This window comes from Triturus cristatus, chromosome 12 (assembly GCF_964204655.1).
Source record: "Triturus cristatus chromosome 12, aTriCri1.1, whole genome shotgun sequence".
In the NCBI taxonomy this organism is placed as follows: domain Eukaryota; kingdom Metazoa; phylum Chordata; class Amphibia; order Caudata; family Salamandridae; genus Triturus; species Triturus cristatus.
Genome location: NC_140595.1, coordinates 249,997,495 through 250,022,550, shown reverse-complemented (window position 1 = coordinate 250,022,550; position 25,056 = coordinate 249,997,495).

Sequence of the window (25,056 nt, the reverse complement as noted above, 5' to 3'; positions counted from 1 at the left end):
CTTACTCTGGCCTAATAGCTAAGGTCTTAACTCTTACTCTGGCCGAATGGTTAAGGTCTTAACTCTTACTCTGGCCTAATAGCTAAGGTCTTAACTCTTACTCTGGCCTAACAGCTAAGGGCCTAGACTCGTACTATGGCCTACAGGTTAAGGTCTTAACTCTTACCCTGGCCTACTGGTTAAGTTCTTAACTCTAACTCTGGCCTAATAGATAAGGTCTTAGACTCGTACTCTGGCCTAATAGCTAAGGTCTTAGACTCGTACTCTGGCCTAATGGTTAAGGTCTTAACTCTTACTCTGGCCTACTGGTTAAGGTCTTAACTCTTACTCCGGCCTAATGGTTAAGGTCTTAACTCTTACTCTGGCCTACTGGTTAAGGTCTTAACTCTTACTCTGGCCTAATAGCAAAGGTCTTAGAATCGTACTATGGCCTACAGGTTAAGGTCTTAACTCTTACTCTGGCCTACTGGGTAAGGCCTTAACTCTTACTCTGGCCTAATAGCTAAGGTCTTAGACTCGTACTCTGGCCAACATGTTAAGGTCTTAACTCTTACTCTGTCCTAATAGCTAAGGTCTTAACTCTTACTCTGGCCTACAGGTTAAGGTCTTAACTCTTACTCTGGCCTAATAGCTAAGATCCTAACTCTTACTCTGGCCTAATGGCTAAGGTCTTAGACCCGTACTCTGGCCTACTGGTTAAGGTCTTAACTCTTGCTCTGGCCTACTGGTTAAGGCCTTAACTCTTACTCTGGCCTAATAGCTAAGGTCTTTACTCTTACTCTGGCCTAATAGATAAGGTCTTAGACTCGTACTGTGGCCTAATGGTTAAGGTCTTAACTCTTACTCTGGCCTACTGGTTAAGGTCTTAACTCTTACTCTGGCCTAATAGCTAAGGTCTTAACTCTTACTCAGGCCTAATAGCTAAGGTCTTAGTCTCGTACTCTGGCCTAATGGTTAAGGTCTTATCTCTTACTCTGGCCTACTGGTTAAGGTCTTAACTCTTACTCTGGCCCAACAGCTTAGGTCTTAACTCTTACTCTGGCCTACTGGTTAAAGTCTTAACTATTTATCTGGCCTAATAGCTAAGGTCTTAACTCTTACTCTGGCCTAATAGCTAAGGTCTTAGACATGTACTATGGCCTACAGGTTAAGGTCTAAACTCTTACTCTGGCCTACTGGTTAAGGTCTTAACTCTTACTCTGGCCTAATAGCTAAGGTCTTAACTCTTACTCTGGCCTCATAGCTAAGGTCTTAGACTCATACTCTGGCCTAATGGTTATGGTCTTAACTCTTACTCTGTCCTAATAGCTAAGGTCTTAACTCTTACTCTGGCCTAATAGCTAAGGTCTTAACTCTTACTCTGGTCGAATGGTTAAGGTCTTAACTCTTACTCTGGCCTAATAGCTAAGGTCTTGCCTCTTATTCTGGCCTAATAGCTAAGGTCTTAGACTCGTACTCTGGCCTACTGTTTAAGGTCTTAACTCTTACTCTGGCCTACTGGTTAAGGTCTTAACTCTTACTCTGGCCTAATAGCTAAGGTCTTGGACTCGTACTCTGGCCTAATGGTTAAGATCTTAAATCTTACTCTGGCCTACTGGTTAAGGTCTTAACTCTTACTCTGGCCTAATAGCTAAGGTCTTAGACTCGTACTCTGGCGTAATGGTTAAGGTCTTAACTCTGTCTCTGGCCTACTGGTTAAGGTCTTAACTCTTACTTTGGTCTACTGGTTAAGGTCTTAACTCTTACTCTGGCCTAATAGCTAAGGTCTTAGACTCGTACTCTGGCCTACAGGTTAAGGTATTAACTCTTACTCTGGCCTAATAGCTAAGGTCTTAAACTCGTACTCTGGCCTAATAGCTAAGGTCTTAACTCTTACTCTGGCCTACTGGTAAGGTCTTAACTCTTACTCTGGCCTAATAGCTAAGGTCTTAGACTCGTACTCTGGCCTAATTGTTAAGGTCTTAACTCTTACTCTGTCCTAATATCTAAGGTCTTAACTCTTACTCTGGCCTAACAGCTAAGGTCCTAGACTCGTACTATGGCCTACAGGTTAAGGTCTTAACTCTTACCCTGGCCTACTGGTTAAGGTCTTAACTCTAACTCTGGCCTAATAGATAAGGTCTTAGACTCGTACTCTGGCCTAATAGCTAAGGTCTTAGACTCGTACTCTGGCCTAATGGTTAAGGTCTTAACTCTTACTCTGGCCTACTGGTTAAGGTCTTAACTCTTACTCCGGCCTAATGGTTAAGGTCTTAACTCTTACTCTGGCCTACTGGTTAAGGTCTTAACTCTTACTCTGGCCTAATAGCAAAGGTCTTAGAATCGTACTATGGCCTACAGGTTAAGGTCTTAACTCTTACTCTGGCCTAATGGCTAAGGTCTTAGACTCATACTCTGGCCTAATGGTTAAGGTCTTAACTCTTACTCTGGCCTACTGGTTAAGGTCTTAACTCTTACTCTGGGCTAATAGACAAGGTCTTAACTCTTACTCTGGCCTAATAGCTAAGGTCTTAACTCTTACTCTGGCCTAATAGATAAGGTCTTAGACTCGTACTCTGGCCTACTGGTTAAGGTCTTAACTCTTACTCTGGCCTACTAGTTAAGGCCTTAACTCTTACTCTGGCCTAATAGCTAAGGTCTTAACTCTTACTCTGGCCTAATAGATAAGGTCTTAGACTCGTACTGTGGCCTAATGGTTAAGGTCTTAACTCTTACTCTGGCCTACTGGTTAAGGTCTTAACTCTTACTCTGGCCTAATAGCTAAGGTCTTAACTCTTACTCAGGCCTAATAGCTAAGGTCTTAGTCTCGTACTCTGGCCTAATGGTTAAGGTCTTATCTCTTACTCTGGCCTACTGGTTAAGGTCTTAACTCTTACTCTGGCCCAACAGCTTAGGTCTTAACTCTTACTCTGGCCTAATAGATAAGGTCTTAGACTCGTACTGTGGCCTAATGGTTAAGGTCTTAACTCTTACTCTGGCCTACTGGTTAGGGTCTTAACTCTAACTCTGGCCTAATAGCTAAGGTCTTAACTCTTACTCTGGCCTAATAGCTAAGGTCTTGGACTCGTACTCTGGCCTAATGGTTAAGGTCTTAAATCTTACTCTGGCCTACTGGTTAAGGTCTTAACTCTTACTCTGGCCTCATAGCTAAGGTCTTAGACTCGTACTCTGGCCTAATGGTTAAGGTCTTAACTCTTACTTTGGTCTACTGGTTAAGGTCTTAACTCTTACTCTGGCCTAATAGCTAAGGTCTTAGACTCGTACTCTGGCCTACAGGTTAAGGTCTTAACTCTTACTCTGGCCTAATAGCTAAGGTCTTAAACTCATACTCTGGCCTAATAGCTAAGGTCTTAACTCTTACTCTGGCCTCATGGTTAAGGTTTTAACTCTTACTCTGGCCTAATAGCTAAGGTCTTAGACTCGTACTCTGGCCTACAGGTTAAGGTCTTAACTCTTACTCTGGCCTAATAGCTAAGGTCTTAAACTCGTACTCTGGCCTAAAAGCTAAGGTCTTAACTCTTACTCTGGCCTACTGGTTAAGGTCTTAACTCTTACTCTGGCCTAATAGCTAAGGTCTTAGGCTTGTACTCTGGCCTAATGGTTATGGTCTTAACTCTTACTCTGTCCTAATATCTAAGGTCTTAACTCTTACTCTGGCCTAACAGCTAAGGTCCTAGACTCGTACTTTGGCCTACAGGTTAAGGTCTTAACTCTTACCCTGGCCTACTGGTTAAGGTCTTAACTCTAACTCTGGCCTAATAGATAAGGTCTTAGACTCGTACTCTGGCCTAATAGCTAAGGTCTTAGACTCGTACTCTGGCCTAATGGTTAAGGTCTTAACTCTTACTCTGGCCTACTGGTTAAGGTCTTAACTCTTACTCCGGCCTAATGGTTAAGGTCTTAACTCTTACTCTGGCCTACTGGTTAAGGTCTTAACTCTTACTCTGGCCTAATAGCAAAGGTCTTAGAATCGTACTATGGCCTACAGGTTAAGGTCTTAACTCTTACTCTGGCCTACTGGGTAAGGTCTTAACTCTTACTCTGGCCTAATCGCTAAGGTGTTAGACTCGTACTCTGGCCAACATGTTAAGGTCTTAACTCTTACTCTGGCCTAATAGCTAAGGTCTTAACTCTTACTCTGGCCTACAGGTTACGGTCTTAACTCTTACTCTGGCCTAATAGCTAAGGTCCTAACTCTTACTCTGGCCTAATGGCTAAGGTCTTAGACTCATACTCTGGCCTAATGGTTAAGGTCTTAACTCTTACTCTGGCCTACTGGTTAAGGTCTTAACTCTTACTCTGGGCTAATAGACAAGGTCTTAACTCTTACTCTGGCCTAATAGCTAAGGTCTTAACTCTTACTCTGGCCTAATAGATAAGGTCTTAGACTCGTACTCTGGCCTACTGGTTAAGGTCTTAACTCTTACTCTGGCCTACTAGTTAAGGCCTTAACTCTTACTCTGGCCTAATAGCTAAGGTCTTAACTCTTACTCTGGCCTAATAGATAAGGTCTTAGACTCGTACTGTGGCCTAATGGTTAAGGTCTTAACTCTTACTCTGGCCTACTGGTTAAGGTCTTAACTCTTACTCTGGCCTAATAGCTAAGGTCTTAACTCTTACTCAGGCCTAATAGCTAAGGTCTTAGTCTCGTACTCTGGCCTAATGGTTAAGGTCTTATCTCTTACTCTGGCCTACTGGTTAAGGTCTTAACTCTTACTCTGGCCCAACAGCTTAGGTCTTAACTCTTACTCTGGCCTACTGGTTAAAGTCTAAACTCTTTCTCTGGCCTAATAGCTAAGGTCTTAACTCTTACTCTGGCCTAATAGCTAAGATCTTAGACTCATACTCTGGCCTAATGGTTAAGGTCTTAACTCTTACTCTGGCCTACTGGTTAAGGTCTTAACTCTTACTCTGTCCTAATAGCTAAGGTCTTAGACTCGTACTCTGGCCTAATGGTTAAGGTCTTAACTCTTACTCTGGCCTAATAGCTAAGGTCTTAACTCTTACTCTGGCCTAATAGCTAAGGTCTTAGACTCGTACTCTGGCCTAATGGTTAAGGTCTTAACTCTTACTCTGGCCTAATAGATAAGGTCTTAACTCTTACTCTGGCCTAATAGCTAAGGTCTTAGACTCGTACTCTGGCCTACTGGTTAAGGTCTTAACTCTTACTCTGGCCTAATCGCTAAGGTCTTAGACTTGTACTCTGGTCTAATGGTTAAGGTCTTAACTCTTACTCTGGCCTAATAGCTAAGGTCTTAGACTCGTACTCTGGTCTAATGGTTAAGGTCTTAACTCTTACTCTGGCCTGCTGGTTAAGGTCTTAACTCTTACTCTGGCCTAATAGCTAAGGTTTTAGACATGTACTATGGCCTACAGGTTAAGGTCTAAACTCTTACTCTGGCCTACTGGTTAAGGTCTTAACTCTTACTCTGGCCTAATAGCTAAGGTCTTAACTCTTACTCTGGCCTAATAGCTAAGGTCTTAGACTCGTACTCTGGCCTAATGGTTAAGGTGTGGTAAATAAAAATTCCTTTACCTGGACTGAATTTGATACAGAATCATAATAAAATAGCTCAGTAAAATGAGAGGCAGAATCCGTGATATTAGAGTTTCGGAATGGGCTTTATTCCAATAATCGATTATAATCGGATGCTCCAAGTTCCATCACCACGGGGGTTCAGGAAGTGAAGTACATACTTTATTGACAAGAAGTAACTTTTATAGTGCATACATTATAATGAAGCAAATACAGTAGGCGTAACAATTGATAAGGAACTTGACGTGGTACCTGCGTAACCGAAAATGGGTGTAATAAGGAGTAAAAAGAAACATGATTGGTTATGATGTCATGTATAGGTGGATCTATAAGATAATACTTGGCATAGATGCGCGCGCAGCAGCATGACGTGTAATTGACGTGTAACTAGGGGGTGAAGGGGACTTGACATTAGCTCTACATGTGGAGACGAAAAGTCTGGGGGGTCAGGTCAACCTAATCCCAAATCATATCTAACATCCTATGTTTAAAGAACTATGTTATCCACAAAAGAAGGACTCTCGGACAGAATCTATTCTATACTGACTGTGCGTGCGTGTATAAGCGTCTAAGTGTCTACACTGAATGCGAGGGGGTAGGAATATTCCATGGTGACAGGGCTATGAATTACTTGCATGAGGACAGAGAAGCCGGGCCTTTTGCTTGGTAACTGGAAGAATGTTTACTTAAACTACTAGGCAGGAATGCATCGGCTGAGGGGGAAGCAGATAATTCGAAGGTGAAATACAGTTCTTGGCAGAGAATAGGCTGATGTCAGGCTTCGTGAGCCGCGCAGAGAATGAGACAAAGTTCATGGTCACAGATGCAGGCTCAGACTGGAGCTTTCAGAGGCAGAAGGCAAAAAGGAGTTTGATGACAGAATCAGGGCCTACTTGCCTGGACTGTAAAATGGCATAAGTGAACCATATAAAGCCGGTGGCCTTTCATATTTAGGAATGGAATATCCGGCCTATTCATGGCGGATCTGACAGAGGACATGTTGACGGTGGACGCACATGTATTTGCGTCTTCATAACTGGAACTGGAGGGAACATACATGTACTTGTGACATGCACATAGAACCGTTGGGGTCCAAGATAGGGGACATAACTGACCAGGAAAATCCACATTTCCACATTCCCTCCTTGTCCCCTCCTTGCCCTTCAAGAGATATCGATCTTCATCAATCCATCGATCTGTTCATATAGCATCATTTGTTCTTCTTTCTTCTTCCGTGATCTTGAATGAAATCTTGGTGGTGGAATACACGATGTGGCACACAGACCACAAATCGCTGGTCCACATTGTAGACATAGACAGCAACTGAATAGTATGAGAAAGCCAATACCTAGGAAGGATAAAACTCTCCATCCCCAGGCTGATATCACACTCCAAAACCAACTGGACCAAGTCCAAGTGCCTGGGTTCTGGTGTATCTGGTTTACAATTTTATGAAGGCGAGTGATGGCTTTATATACAGATGGCGAATTTTCTGGTATGAATACGCAGCAGCTTGATCCGATGACCCTACAAGCTCCGCCCCTATCAGCCAGGATGACGTCAAGGACAAGACGATTTTGAAGCACAACAATCCGCATAGCAGACTGCTCTTCTGTTAAATTGCCTAAGGCGGAAATAGTCTCATTCACTACTGCTTCAAGGGTTCTGGTTAATCTACGTATCAGCTTACTATTAGTAACAGTACCTATATAGGGAAAGATGCCTTTATTAAAATCTACATACTTGTCCCATGCCGTCTCAGTGTAATCGACAATGGGGAGATCTCTCCGCTTTCTGTTGTGTACTAAATGAATATTTCTGTAATAATCAGGAGGAGCTAGAAAAACGGGTGGCAGAAGGAATGCAATGTAGCAGGTACCATCCCAATCTGGAGGTAGACGCATATATGCAGTCTGACCACATATAAAGTAGGAGTGGCGAGAGGCCTTAAATGAAGATTTGCCTTGATCACTGAATTCTACTATAGTAGTGCATTTACTATGGCCCATATGTATGGAACCAACCTTTCTTACACACAATTCACCCTTCGCTGGGAATACTGACATGGTGGGTAAGACTAGTTCAACTTCGGATACGACATTTAGAATCATGAGATTAGGTGTAAAATTACCTAATCCATATACTTCATTTTCTAGATCAGTTCCTGTTCTTTTGGGGCGACCCTCCTTGTCAGGGTAGCAGACCTTGAGTAAAACTAGGTTCAGGTTTCCCCATATCCAATGATCTTGGTAAACTGCTGTGTCTGAGTCTATGGAATTGATTAAACTAAACCATGCTCCACAGGAGCCATTATGTGTGAATGGATGTGGAAAGAAAGGCAGGACTCCTTCATAATTCTGATAGGGAGGGAGTCGGCCACACACCCAACAATTGGTGGCATTACTAGTCTGATGGGAATGATGTAACATACTAATGAAAGTGTTATTGCGCAGCGCAAGTCTATAAGATAATTCATGCGGAGGTAAGTCACTAAAAGAATGTTCAGCAGTAACATTATAAACATGTCTAGAAATAGGGTAATATATATGCAACAACATACTCGTAATAATTACTAAAAGACTTAATAAAAACAGAATTAATAATGTCCCCATACAGTGGCTACGCAGTGATTTACAATACGCCTGTCGTTTCAACATTTTCCGGGTATTTTCTCTACTCAGGTCCAAGGGATACATGTCAGAGACAATTCAACCACTTCACCTTGGAGAGGACTTAAACAATCAAATTGCTCGACTGGTTGGCCTAAGCTTTAGTTTGTAGTTCTCAGAGTCATTCGGTTCAACAAAGGGAAGTTTTGAATCAGTCTGTGAGGGAGTGCAGGGCACAGTGTCTATATCCGAGGATAGTCCATGAAATTTCTTGATATGACTTGAATGAATCCAGCCCTTGCGGCCCTCGATCTTCACGGCTGTCCTCGTGGTCAACAGGACCAACTTAGGTGCTTTCCACCTGGGCTCCAGCTGAGTCTTTCGGTCGAAATTCCTCACAAACACAAGATCACCCGGAACAACGTCATGGGGTTTCACCTCAGTGTTGTCGGGAAAGGCTGCAGCTACCTGTGAACGACAAGATTGTAGTGCAGACATCAAGGAAGCCAAGTAATCTGTCAGCATATTACAGTCAATATCAGTTATTTTGCGTGGTATGGGCGTCCCCCACATATTCGGTGGTCTGCCGAAGATCACCTCATACGGGGATAGCCCTGTTCGTGAGTGTGCTACCATTCTCATGTAAAAGAGTGCAACGGGTAACGCTACTACCCAGTCGACACCTTTTTCTCTGCATATTTTGGACATTCTGATTTTCAGTATCTGGTTATGTCTTTCTACGAGACCTGCTGCCTCGGGGTGTCGGACACAGTGGAATTTCCACTGATATCCTAACAGAAGTGAAACGTGTTTCATTAATTCGGATGAGAACGGCTGGCCGTTATCTGAGTAAACAGCACGTGGTAAACCGTATCGTGGGAAGAATTCTCGAACCAACTGTTTGGCAGTAGTCGGGGCAGTGTAATCTGAAACCGGGTATGCCTCTGTCCAACGGGACAGAGCGCAGACAACTACAAGAACATATTTGAATCCTCGACATCGTTCCATCTGGATATAATCCATCTGGAGTACTTCAAAAGGATGATTAGGAGTATGAAATCCACCCTGTTCTACGGGAACGCTTTTTCCTGGGTTAAACTGACAACAGATCATACAGGTACGGACCTTTTGTTTTGCTGCTGCTCGTAAATGTTTATTGAACCAAATGTGTTGAATGCTGTCTAGCATAGCTTTTTCTCCTAGATGTGCTGGACTATGTATAGTGTTAATTATAACTTGGACCATTGAGTCAGGAAGGAACCATACAGACTTTTCCTTCATCATCCATCCTTGGTCCGTTTGGATCCCTCCTAATTCAGTCCATTTCTTTATTTCATCTGGTGTAGCATGTGTCTGTATGTCAATTACGTCAAGAGTAGGATCTTTAACTGTCATACAATGTGTCGGTGTCGGGACTATTGTCTTTGTCATGTCGGGGGTTTGAGTTTGAGCAGTCTGTTTCGCTGTTCTGTCGGCTAGATCATTGCCTTGGGAAATGATATCAGTAACCTTCGTATGAGCCTTACATTTCATAATTGATATTGCAGTGGGTAGATGTATTGCATCTAATAAGGCATGAATGAGGGGTCCGTGCTGAATGTGGGCACCGTGGGAAGTTAAATAACCTCTCTCTCGCCACAGCACGCCGAAGTCATGTACAACTCCGAATGCATAACGTGAGTCAGTGTATATGTTGACTTTTTTATTCGTGGCTTGAATACAGGCTTGTGTCAGAGCGATGAGCTCTGCGGCTTGAGCTGACAAAGTATTTATACGATTAGTTTCAATGACTTCAGTATCTGTTGTGACTGCGTAAGCGGCCACTAACTCTCCTGTACTTGTTCTCATGCATGAACCATCTACATACAATGTCAGGTCTGGATCTGACAATGGGACATCAGTTAAGTCTTGTCTGGGTTTCGTCGTTATCGTAATAACTTCAATACAGTCATGGGCTAGTGGGTCTGTTCCGATTACAGGTAGAAGTGTGGCAGGATTCAATGTGTTACAGCGTCTGATTTCTATATGAGGCTAAAACAATGTAAGTTCATATCCTGTAAGTCGCGCTATAGTCAAGTGTTGTGTTTGCGTTCTATTCACAAGAACCTCTACTGCGTGTGGTACTTGAACTGTCAATGGATGTCCTAACACTATGGCATCGCTTTGTCTGATTGCTAAAGCTGTCGCTGCTACTGATTTCAGGCATGCAGGCAAAGCCTGAGCTACGGGATCTAATGTACTAGAAAAATAAGCACATGGTTTGTGTGCTCCTGCTTGTTCCTGTGTGAGTACTGACAAGGCAGTACCTTCGCGTTCTGTAACAAAGAGTGTAAACTGTTTTCTGTAACATGGCGTTGCTAAAACGGGTGCTTGACATAAAGCTTTCTTTAGGCTTTCAAAAGCTTGTGTGTGTTCCTGAGTCCAAGGGAGAACAGTCGGTGTGGCTGCCTCCTGTGTGGTTAACTGAATGAGTGGTTTTGCTAGAAATGCGTACTGAGGGATCCACTGCCTGCAATATGACGTGAGGCCTATGAAAGCTCGTACTTCCTTTTGTGTCTTGGGTATTGGCATGTTAGCTATTAACTGAATGCGGTCGGGTGTAAGCTGCCTTCCCTCCTTGGACAGCGAGTGTCCAAGATAAACAACTCGCTGGACACAGAATTGCAGCTTAGAAGGGGACACCTTGTGCCCCTTTTCGGCTAGAAATTGTAAAACTGTCAGTGATGCTTTCTCACATTCGGGTTCGCTTCTCGCGGTGATCAGCAGATCATCGACGTATTGAAGCAGGGCGGTGTTAACTGGCATGTGGATACTGTCAAGTTCTCGTTTCAGTGCTTGGCTATAGATGCTGGGGCTTTCTGTAAATCCTTGAGGTGCGCGTGAGAATTTAAAGCTGCGCCCATTTAAACTGAATCCGAACAAATATTGACTTTCCGGATCTATTGGGACGCTGAAAAAGGCATTCTTGAGATCAATTACAGTAAAGAATGTTGCTTCGGAATCAATAGCTGTCAATAATGACGAGATATCTGGGACCACAGGAAATTGTGGCACAATGCATTTGTTTAACTCGCGCAGATCAATAACCAATCGATATACTGGCGGGGCTGTAGGATCTGTTCGTTTAAGAATCGGAATTATCGGTGAATTACATACATTGGAGTCCGTTTCTACAACTACTCCTTGGGCAATTAGCTCGTCAATGATTTGTAGTAAAGCCACTACAGCATCTGGTGGTAACTTGTATTGTCGCATTCGTGGTAGCACCACTCCTGCCTTGAGTGTGACTCGATATGGTGTAATATTCATGCAACCAACATCAGTAGGGCCTTGTGCCCATAGATGTGTAGGTAAAGTCTGTAGTCGGGGATCCATGTCTCTAGATACATAGTGACCTTTAAAATCACGTAAAAACAACCTTACTCCTTCCGGAGAACAACATATTATGGCTCCTAGGGCTTTCAGAGTTTTTATTCCTAGCAAGTTTTCTGGACATGATTTGGTAAGCAATAAATCTGTAGTTCGGGTCAAAGGTCCTATCGTAAGTGGAAGAGGCTGTGATACTTCATTAACAATAGGTTTTCCTGAAAAACCAAGGGAAATATTCTGAGAGCCTGAGAGGGGTGCCCCTGGAACTTCACTACGTTTTATAGTTGTTCGACTTGCCCCTGTATCGAGTAAAAATTTTCTATCTTGACCTAATAATTCACTATGTACATAAGGTCCTTCTTGATCTACAGGAATCTCAATAAGGGGTAAGTCAACTTCCCTCTCTAGGCTAGTTCATGCGTAACGCTGATACTCAGGATATTCATACTGAGCAGTCTGATACATTTGTCGTGTTGTGGTCTGTGTGGCAGCAGCAGGCAACGGTGGTGCAGCTGGCACAAACTGGATTGGCTGTTGTGCGGCTGGCATGGCCTGGGCATGCTGCATAGCTCCTTGTTCATGCTGATCTTGTCTTAGTGGCCGTGATCTTTCTTGTGTTTTACCTATAGAGATATTATGTTTTAGCACTGGACAATCGTGTACATAATGACCTGGCTTTTTACAATAATTGCATGTCCCTTTTACAGGTCCTGCTGAATCGGAATGTGTCATACCCTTTTTATGTCCTTCAGCTGGTACTGTCTGGGAAACTAGCATTTTCATTTTTGTGTCTTTCATGCGTCTGTGTTCATGTTCTTGTTCCTCTCTTATTCTATTGTGATGGTACTGTAACATTTGTAACATTTGTGATGGAGTGTTACCTTGCCAGGTACTCTCGAATTTTAATACTCTATTCTTCACTGGGGGCAGAGCATTTTCTACTAATTTTGTTACAAACAGATGCGGGTATGATTCGCTACTTGCTTTTATGCCACTATTTATACCAAAACATTTCTCGAATCGTGCATAGTAATCACTAGTGTCTTCATCTTGCTTCTGCTTACAGGCTGAAATTGTACCCCAATCTTCCTTTTTCGTAGTTAATAAACGTGGCAGTACCTGTACTAATAAACCTGGTAGTGCTTTAGTTTTATCCCCAAGTCCTGCTCCTGCAGTTCGGGCCTTCTCTTCCGCTTCTAACACTGACCATTCTATCTTTTGGTCTCCTACCTCCCACTCTTTTTCCTTGAGTTTCTCATAAATGCCAGCAGGCATCAACACCTTTAATATAGTCATAATGTCGGGATAGGTATACTCTCCCATGAGTAACATGTCTTTAATTTCTCGGTGAAAACCCGCTGGATCTTTGTCATGACTGGGTACCACTTTCTTCATTTGTAACAGTTCTATTTTTGATATGGGCGTATATACAAATACGCGCCTAAACTCGTCATCCTCGCCTTTTATTGGGTGTACTTCTCGTAAGGGATTCTGTCTATCCATGTGATACGTTGTTCTTTCCTTGCTGGGCAATGAGGCATGCTCTGAGCATACAAAAAGAATATACTGCTTTCTTGACATTAGAATTTCTTTAATTAATTCAGTACCTGGACCTCTCCATTTATTCATAAGTAATTCAGTCAATATGTCAGGTAAGGGACCAGGGTCCGAATGCTGACTCCGATATAGTATAATGAGTTGTTGAATCATATAAATCCCAGCTAACCTCTGTTCATCTGGGGTGAGATTCAAAAATGTGCGTACTACTGTAGCATCACTATATTTTCCGGGACTGTCCACCCAGTGGACAGCTGCCCTGGCTAAATCTTGTTCATCCATAGAATCGAGAAAATGATAACCCCTTCGTTCTCGGAGTAGTTTGTCGGCGGTCTGGAACGAATGCTCGTTAGACCTTATATTAATTATAGGTATTTGGAAATTCTTGTTATACTCTGGACATATCGGACGTATTGAGTCAGTGTGACATCTAGTCTGATCCCTATTACAAGATCTTCCTCTACCTACATAGGCTATGGTGTCCAACTGTCCTGCGGGCGGTCCTGACCCTTCTTCCTCGCTTTGTTCGAACTCGTCTGTCTGTAATCTCTCTTCGTGTATCCGTTCTATTTCTTTACGGATCTTTCGGCACATGGCTATTATACAATTTTTCTTATCGTGTCTTCCTTCTGATATATTCTGGCTCCATCTTGTAAGAATATGCATTGCATCCGGGTCTACCCCCGGTCGGTCTTGATTTCTGATCACACAGTTTATGAGGAAACGTAACAGTTCCCCCTGTATCTCTACTTTCTGGTATTCCATAGCTCTGTTAATACATTCTGGATCTCGCCCTGTTTGAACAAAATGATATATTTTATCTAGATGCGTAGTCATTCCTGGTAACTTCGCTAAATACCCTGCGGCTCGTCTGATACGTAACGATGCCAGGATCATTTCGTCCTCTTTACCGATCACCGGGTCATATCTACAATCGATAAGAAGTTCCTTAAGCGCACGTTCACTTACGAATTTGGGTGTACGTGAATGCGCTGACTCTTGAAAAACAAGTTTATTTATTCTAGGTGGCGTAAAAGTATTGGTAGCACCTCCCGTGGCCCCATCTGGGGCGTCGGGTGTGAAAGGATTCGTCGAACGTGACACGGCAACTATAGGTGTGGACACAGCTATGGAAGTACCTGTAGGGACAGATGCGGAAGCAGACGTGCTTGCCGGAACTTGTGACTCGATTTGTTGCTGTAGGGATACGGGTGCTGGATCTTGGCGTTGGACCTCCCTGGTATGCGGTCTATGTGGGGCGGAATTAGCATACTCGGGAGCTACGTCATCTAAATATGAGGAAAGAAAAACATCTTCTGCGGTTCTAGGATGCCCCTTAGGATGTACCTTAATTGGAAATAATGGGGGTGGCAAGTCTTTTGGTATCTCTGGAGTAGCCTTAGGTAATCCTTCGGCTAGAAGGGGATACATACCATTCATGAGGGCATTTCTTTGTCTGTCTACTTGTTCTGATTTCACTCGGATACCTTCCTCAATTAATAGATTTTCTTGAACTTTATTTGAACTTTCTTTACTCTTCTCTTCCTGTCTACGTGCTTTTTCTGTACGTCTATGAGATTCTTTACGCCATAACTCAACAGCGTCTTTCTGTGACTGTCTGACTTTCCTTTTCCATAATTCTTCCTCGACTTTCATGATGCACTCTGCATCCCAGGTTCCAGCTGCGGGCCACCTCTGACTTTCTGGCAATCCCTTGGTGTAGTCTACCCATAAATCAAGAAATAATATAGCGTCTAAGCCATGTTTGTGATACATGAAGTGCCCTGGAGTATCCCTAGGAGGAATAGGGACGGATTCTTCAAGTACCCCTTTCCTAGTAGTGATCTGTCTTAATTTCGAAAAGAGCGGCATATTGACAACTGATCCGATACTTAATTTTGAACACACTTAAATACAAAAGCACACTAATGAACAACCATTCATACCACAATATGCAGGACGTTTAACACATTAGACATTAAACATTTAAACATTTCTTTTAACCTTTAAAATAAGCAACAATGATGATCGTCTGCTTAACTAATCACCAAGCATAATTCTTGACAATAACTAGATGCTTCGGAATACTTGATATACTGCTAAACAGTACAGATACACTGCTAAAACAGTGCAGACCGGATTTGTGTACCCAAACCCGTCTTGACCGGCACAACCTATGTGCACGTCAGAAATGCCTCCCCAGTAATGGTACTCACCGGGTAGCTTCGGAAACGGAAGGCCTCGGTAACTTGAACTTGAACCGGACTGGACTCGACTCGACTCGTCGGGAACTGGACTTGACTTCGAACTGGTGGGTCTCGGTATACCTCGGATCTTGCTCTCTCAGCTAGGCTCTGGTCGGGATACTTCGCACTTCTCACCGCCTCGTCTGGGTGTTGATCGTAGTCTCAGTCGCCCCCGCTTGACCGGAGGGAGATACAGGAAATCCTGCTGGTACGCGTAATTGTCCGTCCAGCTGTGGCAGGAGACCGGGCCTACAACTCACCGCCGGCGCGTGAGATGAGAAAGTGTCCCTATTCGGGCGCCATCATGTGGTAAATAAAAATTCCTTTACCTGGACTGAATTTGATACAGAATCATAATAAAATAGCTCAGTAAAATGAGAGGCAGAATCCGTGATATTAGAGTTTCGGAATGGGCTTTATTCCAATAATCGATTATAATCGGATGCTCCAAGTTCCATCACCACGGGGGTTCAGGAAGTGAAGTACATACTTTATTGACAAGAAGTAACTTTTATAGTGCATACATTATAATGAAGCAAATACAGTAGGCGTAACAATTGATAAGGAACTTGACGTGGTACCTGCGTAACCGAAAATGGGTGTAATAAGGAGTAAAAAGAAACATGATTGGTTATGATGTCATGTATAGGTGGATCTATAAGATAATACTTGGCATAGATGCGCGCGCAGCAGCATGACGTGTAATTGACGTGTAACTAGGGGGTGAAGGGGACTTGACATTAGCTCTACATGTGGAGACGAAAAGTCTGGGGGGTCAGGTCAACCTAATCCCAAATCATATCTAACATCCTATGTTTAAAGAACTATGTTATCCACAAAAGAAGGACTCTCGGACAGAATCTATTCTATACTGACTGTGCGTGCGTGTATAAGCGTCTAAGTGTCTACACTGAATGCGAGGGGGTAGGAATATTCCATGGTGACAGGGCTATGAATTACTTGCATGAGGACAGAGAAGCCGGGCCTTTTGCTTGGTAACTGGAAGAATGTTTACTTAAACTACTAGGCAGGAATGCATCGGCTGAGGGGGAAGCAGATAATTCGAAGGTGAAATACAGTTCTTGGCAGAGAATAGGCTGATGTCAGGCTTCGTGAGCCGCGCAGAGAATGAGACAAAGTTCATGGTCACAGATGCAGGCTCAGACTGGAGCTTTCAGAGGCAGAAGGCAAAAAGGAGTTTGATGACAGAATCAGGGCCTACTTGCCTGGACTGTAAAATGGCATAAGTGAACCATATAAAGCCGGTGGCCTTTCATATTTAGGAATGGAATATCCGGCCTATTCATGGCGGATCTGACAGAGGACATGTTGACGGTGGACGCACATGTATTTGCGTCTTCATAACTGGAACTGGAGGGAACATACATGTACTTGTGACATGCACATAGAACCGTTGGGGTCCAAGATAGGGGACATAACTGACCAGGAAAATCCACATTTCCACAAAGGTCTTAACTCTTACTCTGTCCTAATAGCTAAGGTCTTAACTCTTACTCTGGCCTAATAGCTAAGGTCTTAACTCTTACTCTGGCCGAATGGTTAAGGTCTTAACTCTTACTCTGGCCTAATAGCTAAGGTCTTAACTCTTACTCTGGCCTAACAGCTAAGGATCTAGACTCGTACTATGGCCTACAGGTTAAGGTCTTAACTCTTACCCTGGCCTACTGGTTAAGGTCTTAACTCTAACTCTGGCCTAATAGATAAGGCCTAAGACTCGTACTCTGGCCTAATAGCTAAGGTCTTAGACTCGTACTCTGGCCTATTGGTTAAGGTCTTAACTCTTACTCTGGCCTACTGGTTAAGGTCTTAACTCTTACTCCGGCCTAATGGTTAAGGTCTTAACTCTTACTCTGGCCTACTGGTTAAGGTCTTAACTCTTACTCTGGCCTAATAGCAAAGGTATTAGAATCGTACTATGGCCTACAGGTTAAGGTCTTAACTCTTACTCTGGCCTACTGGGTAAGGCCTTAACTCTTACTCTGGCCTAATAGCTAAGGTCTTAGACTCGTACTCTGGCCAACATGTTAAGGTCTTAACTCTTACTCTGTCCTAATAGCTAAGCTCTTAACTCTTACTCTGGCCTACAGGTTAAGATCTTAACTCTTACTCTGGCCTGATAGCTAAGGTCCTAACTCTTACTCTGGCCTAATGGCTAAGGTCTTAGACCCATACTCTGGCCTAATGGTTAAGGTCTTAACTCTTACTCTGGCCTACTGGTTAAGGTCTTAACTCTTACTCTGAGCTAATAGCTAATGTCTTAACTCTTACTCTGGCCTAATAGCTAAGGTCTTAACTCTTAGTCTGGCCTAATAGATAAGGTCTTAGACTCGTACTCTGGCCTACTGGTTAAGGTCTTAACTCTTACTCTGGCCTACTGGTTAAGGCCTTAACTCTTACTCTGGCCTAATAGCTAAGGTCTTTACTCTTACTCTGGCCTAATAGATAAGGTCTTAGACTCGTACTGTGGCCTAATGGTTAAGGTCTTAACTCTTACTCTGGCCTACTGGTTAAGGTCTTAACTCTTACTCTGGCCTAATAGCTAAGGTCTTAACTCTTACTCAGGCCTAATAGCTAAGGTCTTAGTCTCGTACTCTGGCCTAATGGTGAAGGTCTTATCTCTTACTCTGGCCTACTGGTTAAGGTCTTAACTCTTACTCTGGCCCAACAGCTTAGGTCTTAACTCTTACGCTGGCCTACTGGTTAAAGTCTTAACTCTTTCTCTGGCCTAATAGCTAAGGTCTTAACTCTTACTCTGGCCTAATAGCTAAGGTCTTAGACATGTACTATGGCCTACAGGTTAAGGTCTAAATTCTTACTCTGGCCTACTGGTTAAGGTCTTAACTCTTACTCTGGCCTAATAGCTAAGGTCTTAACTCTTACTCTGGCCTCATAGCTAAGGTCTTAGACTCGTACTCTGGCCTAATGGTTAAGGTCTTAACTCTTACTCTGTCCTAATAGCTAAGGTCTTAACTCTTACTCTGGCCTAATAGCTAAGGTCTTAACTCTTACTCTGGTCGAATGGTTAAGGTCTTAACTCTTACTCTGGCCTAATAGCTAAGGTCTTAACTCTTATTCTGGCCTAATAGCTAAGGTCTTAGACTCGTACTCTGGCCTACTGTTTAAGGTCTTAACTCTTACTCTGGCCTACTGGTTAAGGTCTTAACTCTTACTCTGGCCTAATAGCTAAGGTCTTGGACTCGTACTCTGGCCTAATGGTTAAGGTCTTAAATCTTACTCTGGCCTACTGGTTAAGGTCTTAACTCTTACTCTGGCCTAATAGCTAAGGTCTTAGACTCGTACTCTGGCCTAATGGTTAAGGTCTTAACTCTTACTCTGGCCTACTGGTTAAGGTCTTAACTCTTACTTTGGTCTACTGGTTAAGGTCTTAACTCTTACTCTGGCCTAATATCTAAGGTCTTAGACTCGTACTCTGGCCTACAGGTTAAGGTCTTAACTCTTACTCTGGCCTAATAGCTAAGGTCTTAAACTCGTACTCTGGCATAATAGCTAAGGTCTTAACTCTTACTCTGGCCTCCTGGTTAAGGTTTTAACTCTTACTCTGGCCTAATAGCTAAGGTCTTAGACTCGTACTCTGGCCTACAGGTTAAGGTCTTAACTCTTACTCTGGCCTAATAGCTAAGGTCTTAAACTCGTACTCTGGCCTAATAGCTAAGGTCTTAACTCTTACTCTGGCCTACTGGTTAAGGTCTTAACTCTTGCTCTGGCCTAATAGCTAAGGTCTTAGACTCGTACTCTGGCCTAATGGTTAAGGTCTTAACTCTTACTCTGTCCTAATAGCTAAGGTCTTAACTCTTACTCTGGCCTAACAGCTAAGGTCTTAAACTCGTACTCTGGCCTAATAGCTAAGGTCTTAACTCTTACTCTGGCCTACTGGTTAAGGTCTTAACTCTTGCTCTGGCCTAATCGCTAAGGTCTTAGACTTGTACTCTGGTCTAATGGTTAAGGTCTTAACTCTTACTCTGGCCTAATAGCTAAGGTTTTAGACTCGTACTCTGGTCTAATGGTTAAGGTCCTAACTCTTACTCTGGCCGGCTGGTTAAGGTCTTAACTCTTACTCTGGCCTAATAGCTAAGGTCTTAGAAATGTACTATGGCCTACAGGTTAAGGTCTAAACTCTTACTCTGGCCTACTGGTTAAGGTCTTAACTCTTACTCTGGCCTAATAGCTAAGGTCTTAACTCTTACTCTGGCCTAATAGCTAAGGTCTTAGACTCGTACTCTGGCCTAATGGTTAAGGTCTTAACTCTTACTCTGGCCTACTGGTTAAGGTCTTAACTCTAACTCTGGCCTAATAGATAAGGTCTTAGACTCGTACTCTGGCCTAATAGCTAAGGTCTTAGACTCGTACTCTGGCCTAATGGTTAAGGTCTTAACTCTTACTCTGGCCTAATAGCTAAGGTCTTAGACTCGTACTCTGGCCTAACAGCTAAGGTCCTAGACTCGTACTATGGCCTACAGGTTAAGGTCTTAACTCTTACCCTGGCCTACTGGTTAAGGTCTTAACTCTAACTCTGGCCTAATAGATAAGGTCTTAGCCTCGTACTCTGGCCTAATAGCTAAGGTCTTAGACTCGTACTCTGGCCTAATGGTTAAGGTCTTAACTCTTACTCTGGCCTACTGGTTAAGGTCTTAACTCTAACTCTGGCCTAATAGATAAGGTCTTAGACTCGTACTCTGGCCTAATAGCTAAGGTCTTAGACTCGTACTCTGGCCTAATGGTTAAGGTCTTAACTCTTACTCTGGCCTACTGGTTAAGGTCTTAACTCTTACTCCGGCCTAATGGTTAAGGTCTTAACTCTTACTCTGGCCTACTGGTTAAGGTCTTAATTCTTACTCTGGCCTAATAGCAAAGGTCTTAGAATCGTACTATGGCCTACAGGTTAAGGTCTTAACTCTTACTCTGGCCTACTGGGTAAGGCCTTAACTCTTACTCTGGCCTAATAGCTAAGGTCTTAGACTCGTACTCTGGCCAACATGTTAAGGTCTTAACTCTTACTCTGTCCTAATAGCTAAGGTCTTAACTCTTACTCTGGCCTACAGGTTAAGGTCTTAACTCTTACTCTGGCCTAATAGCTAAGGTCCTAACTCTTACTCTGGCCTAATGGCTAAGGTCTTAGACCCATACTCTGGCCTAATGGTTAAGGTCTTAGCTCTTACTCTGGCCTACTGGTTAAGGTCTTAACTCTTACTCTGGGCTAATAGCTAATGTCTTAACTCTTACTCTGGCCTAATAGCTAAGGTCTTAACTCTTACTCTGGCCTAATAGATAAGGTCTTAGACTCGTACTCTGGCCTACTGGTTAAGGTCTTAACTCTTACTCTGGCCTACTGGTTAAGGCCTTAACTCTTACTCTGGCCTAATAGCTAAGGTCTTTACTCTTACTCTGGCATAATAGATAAGGTCTTAGACTCGTACTGTGGCCTAATGGTTAAGGTCTTAACTCTTACTCTGGCCTACTGGTTAAGGTCTTAACTCTTACTCTGGCCTAATAGCTAAGGTCTTAACTCTTACTCAGGCCTAATGGTTAAGGTCTTAACTCTTACTCTGGCCTAATAGCTAAGGTCTTAGTCTCGTACTCTGGCCTAATGGTTAAGGTCTTATCTCTTACTCTGGCCTACTGGTTAAGGTCTTAACTCTTACTTTGGTCTACTGGCTAAGGTCTTAACTCTTACTCTGGCCTAATAGCTAAGGTCTTAGACTCGTACTCTGGCCTACAGGTTAAGGTCTTAACTCTTACTCTGGCCTAATAGCTAAGGTCTTTACTCTTACTCTGGCATAATAGATAAGGTCTTAGACTCGTACTGTGGCCTAATGGTTAAGGTCTTAACTCTTACTCTGGCCTACTGGTTAAGGTCTTAACTCTTACTCTGGCCTAATAGCTAAGGTCTTAACTCTTACTCAGGCCTAATAGCTAAGGTCTTAGTCTCGTACTCTGGCCTAATGGTTAAGGTCTTATCTCTTACTCTGGCCTACTGGTTAAGGTCTTAACTCTTACTTTGGTCTACTGGCTAAGGTCTTAACTCTTACTCTGGCCTAATAGCTAAGGTCTTAGACTCGTACTCTGGCCTACAGGTTAAGGTCTTAACTCTTACTCTGGCCTAATAGCTAAGGTCTTAAACTCGTACTCTGGCCTAATAGCTAAAGTCTTAACTCTTACTCTGGCCTCCTGGTTAAGGTTTTAACTCTTACTCTGGCCTACTGGTTAAGGTCTTAACTCTTACTCTGGCCTAATAGCTAAGGTCTTAGACTCGTACTCTGGCCTACAGGTTAAGGTCTTAACACTTACTCTGGCCTAATACCTAAGGTCTTAGACTCATACTCTGGCCTAATAGCTAAGGTCTTAACTCTTACTCTGGCCTACTGGTTAAGGTCTTAAATCTTACTCTGGCCTACTGGTTAAGGTCTTAACTCTTACTCTGGCCTAATAGCTAAGGTCTTAGACAAGTACTCTGGCCTAATGGTTAAGGTCTTAACTCTTACCCTGGCCTAATAGTTAAGGTCTTAGACTTGTCCTCTGGCCTAATAGCTAAGGTCTTAACTCTTACTCTGGCCTACTGGTTAAAGTCTTAACTCTTACTCTGGCCTACTGGTTATGGTCTTAACTCTTACTCTGGCCTACTGCTTAAGGTCTTAACTTGTACTCCGGCCTAATAGCTAAGGTCTTAGACTCGTACTCTAGCCTACTGGTTAAGGTCTTAACTCTTACTCTGGCCTAACATCTAAGGTCTTAACTCTTACTCTGGCCAAATAGCTAAGGTCTTAGACTCATACTATGGCCTACAGGTTAAGGTCTTAACTCTTACTCCGGCCTAATAGCTAAGGTCTTAGATTCGTACTTTGGCCTAATGGTTAAGGTCTTATCTCTTACTCTGGCCTACTGGTTAAGGTCTTAACTCTTACTCTGGCCCAACAGCTTAGGTCTTAACTCTTACTCTGGCCTATTGGTTAAAGTCTTAACTCTTTCTCTGGCCTAATAGCTAAGGTCTTAACTCTTACTCTGGCCAAATAGCTAAGGTCTTAGACTCATACTCTGGCCTAATGGTTAAGGTCTTAACTCTTACTCTGGCCTACTGGTTAAGGTCTTAACTCTTACTCTGGCCTAATAGCTAAGGTCTTAGACTCGTACTCTGGCCTACTGGTTAAGGTCTTAACTCTTACTCTGGCCTAATCGCTAAGGTCTTAGACTTGTACTCTGGTCTAATGGTTAAGGTCTTATCTCTTACTCTGGCCTACTGGTTAAGGTCTTAACTCTTACTCTGGCCCAACAGCTTAGGTCTTAACTCTTACTCTGGCCTACTGGTTAAGGTCTTAACTCTTACTCTGGCCTAATAGCTAAGGTCTTAACTCTTACTCTGGCCTAATAGCTAAGGTCTTAGACTCGTACTCTGGCCTAATGGTTAAGGTCTTAACTCTTACTCTGTCCTAATAGCTAAGGTCTTAACTCTTACTCTGGCCTAATAGCTAAGGTCTTAACTCTTACTCTGGCCGAATGGTTAAGGTCTTAACTCTTACTCTGGCCTAATAGCTAAGGTCTTAACTCTTACTCTGGCCTAACAGCTAAGGTCCTAGACTCGTACTATGGCCTACAGGTTAAGGTCTTAACTCTTACCCTGGCCTACTGGTTAAGGTCTTAACTCTAACTCTGGCCTAATAGATAAGGTCTTAGACTCGTACTCTGGCCTAATAGCTAAGGTCTTAGACTCGTACTCTGGCCTAATGGTTAAGGTCTTAACTCTTACTCTGGCCTACTGGTTAAGGTCTTAACTCTTACTCCGGCCTAATGGTTAAGGTCTTAACTCTTACTCTGGCCTACTGGTTAAGGTCTTAACTCTTACTCTGGCCTAATAGCAAAGGTCTTAGAATCGTACTATGGCCTACAGGTTAAGGTCTTAACTCTTACTCTGGCCTACTGGGTAAGGCCTTAACTCTTACTCTGGCCTAATAGCTAAGGTCTTAGACTCGTACTCTGGCCAACATGTTAAGGTCTTAACTCTTACTCTGTCCTAATAGCTAAGGTCTTAACTCTTACTCTGGCCTACAGGTTAAGGTCTTAACTCTTACTCTGGCCTAATAGCTAAGGTCCTAACTCTTACTCTGGCCTAATGGCTAAGGTCTTAGACCCATACTCTGGCCTAATGGTTAAGGTCTTAGCTCTTACTCTGGCCTACTGGTTAAGGTCTTAACTCTTCCTCTGGGCTAATAGCTAATGTCTTAACTCTTACTCTGGCCTAATAGCTAAGGTCTTAACTCTTACTCTGGCCTAATAGATAAGGTCTTAGACTCGTACTCTGGCCTACTGGTTAAGGTCTTAACTCTTACTCTGGCCTACTGGTTAAGGCCTTAACTCTTACTCTGGCCTAATAGCTAAGGTCTTTACTCTTACTCTGGCATAATAGATAAGGTCTTAGACTCGTACTGTGGCCTAATGGTTAAGGTCTTAACTCTTACTCTGGCCTACTGGTTAAGGTCTTAACTCTTACTCTGGCCTAATAGCTAAGGTCTTAACTCTTACTCAGGCCTAATAGCTAAGGTCTTAGTCTCGTACTCTGGCCTAATGGTGAAGGTCTTATCTCTTACTCTGGCCTACTGGTTAAGGTCTTAACTCTTACTCTGGCCCAACAGCTTAGGTCTTAACTCTTACGCTGGCCTACTGGTTAAAGTCTTAACTCTTTCTCTGGCCTAATAGCTAAGGTCTTAACTCTTACTCTGGCCTAATAGCTAAGGTCTTAGACATGTACTATGGCCTACAGGTTAAGGTCTAAATTCTTACTCTGGCCTACTGGTTAAGGTCTTAACTCTTACTCTGGCCTAATAGCTAAGGTCTTAACTCTTACTCTGGCCTCATAGCTAAGGTCTTAGACTCGTACTCTGGCCTAATGGTTAAGGTCTTAACTCTTACTCTGTCCTAATAGCTAAGGTCTTAACTCTTACTCTGGCCTAATAGCTAAGGTCTTAACTCTTACTCTGGTCGAATGGTTAAGGTCTTAACTCTTACTCTGGCCTAATAGCTAAGGTCTTAACTCTTATTCTGGCCTAATAGCTAAGGTCTTAGACTCGTACTCTGGCCTACTGTTTAAGGTCTTAACTCTTACTCTGGCCTACTGGTTAAGGTCTTAACTCTTACTCTGGCCTAATAGCTAAGGTCTTGGACTCGTACTCTGGCCTAATGGTTAAGGTCTTAAATCTTACTCTGGCCTACTGGTTAAGGTCTTAACTCTTACTCTGGCCTAATAGCTAAGGTCTTAGACTCGTACTCTGGCCTAATGGTTAAGGTCTTAACTCTTACTCTGGCCTACTGGTTAAGGTCTTAACTCTTACTTTGGTCTACTGGTTAAGGTCTTAACTCTTACTCTGGCCTAATATCTAAGGTCTTAGACTCGTACTCTGGCCTACAGGTTAAGGTCTTAACTCTTACTCTGGCCTAATAGCTAAGGTCTTAAACTCGTACTCTGGCATAATAGCTAAGGTCTTAACTCTTACTCTGGCCTCCTGGTTAAGGTTTTAACTCTTACTCTGGCCTAATAGCTAAGGTCTTAGACTCGTACTCTGGCCTACAGGTTAAGGTCTTAACTCTTACTCTGGCCTAATAGCTAAGGTCTTAAACTCGTACTCTGGCCTAATAGCTAAGGTCTTAACTCTTACTCTGGCCTACTGGTTAAGGTCTTAACTCTTGCTCTGGCCTAATAGCTAAGGTCTTA